We start from the raw sequence: 2500 nt of genomic DNA on the forward strand, positions 1-2500 counted from the left end.
CTCTCTCTCTCTCGATCTCTCTCTCGCTCTCTCTCTTCTCTCTCTCGATCTCTCTCTCTCTTCTCTCTCTCTCTTCTCTCTCTCGATCTCTCTCTCGCTCGCTCTCTCTCTCACATTCCACTCTCCCCTCTCTCTCTCTCTCTTTCTCTCTCTCTATATATATATATTTCTATCTCTCTCTCTCTATATATATATATATATATATTTCTCTCTCTCGCTCGCTCTCTCTCTCTCTCACACCCCACTCTCCTCTCTCTCTCTCTCTCTCTCTCTCTCTCTCTCTCTCTCTCTCTCTCGCTCTCTCTCTCTCTCTCTCTCTCTCTCTCTCTCTCTCTCTCTCTCTCTTTCTCTCTCGCTTTCTCGCTCTCTCTCTTTCTCTCGCCCCCCCCCCTCCTCTCTCTTTCTCTTTCTCTCTCTCTCTCTTCCTCCTTTCCCTCCCACCGTCACAGCTTCCCTCCCTGTACTCCTACCCCTCCCTACCCCCCACCCCCCACCCCACCCCCTCCAACCGCGCGCGAGAGGGGAGGTGACCAAGATGACGTATTGGGCCCTCATATGTCCCCTCAGAGCTGTAACCTCTTGCTGACCACGCCCACGAGGGGATGGGCGTGCGAGGGGAATCTGACCTCTGTATTCCCCCAGCCGTAAGGGTGATTATCCCACGTTCGACCACGGTCTAAGTTATTACGCTGGGTGATTAACTTTTTCTTTTTTTCTCGCTCTTTTTTTTTTTTTCTTATTATTTTGTGCTTTTCTCTCGTTGGCCGCGCTTGTTTTTGGCGATTTATTGGGATTAATATAATATTTATACACATTTTTGGTGTTTAATCTATCGGTAGCGCGTGTTTTCTTGACGGGGAAGAGAAAGTGGGAGGAGAAGAGGAGAGAGAGTGAAGAGAGAGAGAGAGGAGAGAGAGAGAGAGAGAGAGAGAGAGAGAGAGAGAGAGAGAGAGAGAGACAAACAGATGGACAGACAGACGCACAGGAACACAGAGATAGACAGACAGGCAGATAGAGACAATGAGAGAGAGAGAGAGCGAGAGAGAGCGAAAGCGAGAGAGAGAGAGAGAGAGAGAGAGAGAGAGAGAGAGAGAGAGAGAGAGAGAGAGAGAGAGAGGGAGAGAGAGAGCGAGAGCGAGCGAGAGAGAGAGAGAGAGAGAGAGAGAGAGAGAGAGAGAGAGAGAGAGAGAGAGAGAGAGAGAGAGAGAGAGAGAGAGAGAGAGAGAAAGAGAGAGAGAGAGAGAGAGACAGACAGAGAAACAGAATTTCCCAGCAAGTTCGAAAACCCCTTTTGGTAATAGTCATGACGTCCTAACTACGACACTGCAACATCGGGTGAAAAACAAAGAGAGAGGGGAAGGCAGAGGGGAAAGGGTGGGAAGGGTTAAACCACGTGACAAGAATAGGGGAGGGGAAACAAAGGGAGGCGAATGGGAAGGAGAGAGGAGAGAGAGGGAGGAGAGAGAGAGTGTGTGAGAGAGAGAGTGAGAGAGAGAGAGAGAGAGAGAAAGAGTGAGAGGGAGAGAGACAGACAGACAGACAGACAGACAGACACACAGACAGACACACAGACAGACACACAGACAGACACACAGACAGACACACAGACACACAGAAATAAGAAGAAATAGCAAAAAAGGTAGAGAAAAAAACATCAACTGAAAAGCAAAATTACGAAAGACAAACGAACAAAAAAGCCAGTTCGTGCGAAATATAAAAAGGGAGGGAAAAAAAGGGAGGGAAAGTGGGCGGGACAGAGAAGCGTGGTTAAGCGGTGCGCCCCGACAAAGCCTGTAATGACGGTGGAATTAACTGGTGGCCTCTTTATTGCTATGATCGGTCCCTCGTTGGCTGTTTTCACCGGGCGACTCTGAGGGCTTGCAGAGGTCTTATTATTGCTGCTGGTCTTTTGCGCTGGAGGGGGAGGAGGGGGAGGGGGGGGGGGGGGGGGGAGGGGGAGGGGGGAGGAGGAGGGGGGAGGGGGAGGAGGGAGAGGGGAAGGGGGAGGAGGAGGTGTTGGGTGGTGGTGGCGGAGGAGGGGGGGAGGAAGAGGAGGAGGAGGAGGAGGAAGAGGAAGAGGAGGTGGAGCTGTGATGGAGGAGGAGGAGGAGGAAGAAGAGGGGGGGGGCGGGGTAAATGAATCATTTATATGGGCTTCTTCCAGCGTGATAATTTCTTTCCGACGTTCAGCCAGAGTAAAAATATTAACTTTAAACGAAAATCTTATAAAAGAAAAATGTAAAAGAGAATATGCTGAAGGCCTTACCACTAAAACAAAGACAAATCCAGCAAGTACTGCGTCCCAGCTGAAGGCTCAGAAAAATTAAAGTTAAATACGGCAACATAAACCCCGGGTCTGCTGAAACTAAAACAAGTAAAACAAAAACTAAAACAAAAAAAACACTCATATTTCCTACAACGAAAGATCATTAAAAGTCAGAAGGAAAGAACACCAGCCAAGTTCATTATCAAAAAGACGATCAAACCATTCAACATAAAT

The sequence above is a fragment of the Penaeus chinensis genome, chromosome 23, assembly GCF_019202785.1.
Source record: "Penaeus chinensis breed Huanghai No. 1 chromosome 23, ASM1920278v2, whole genome shotgun sequence".
Lineage (NCBI taxonomy): Eukaryota > Metazoa > Arthropoda > Malacostraca > Decapoda > Penaeidae > Penaeus > Penaeus chinensis.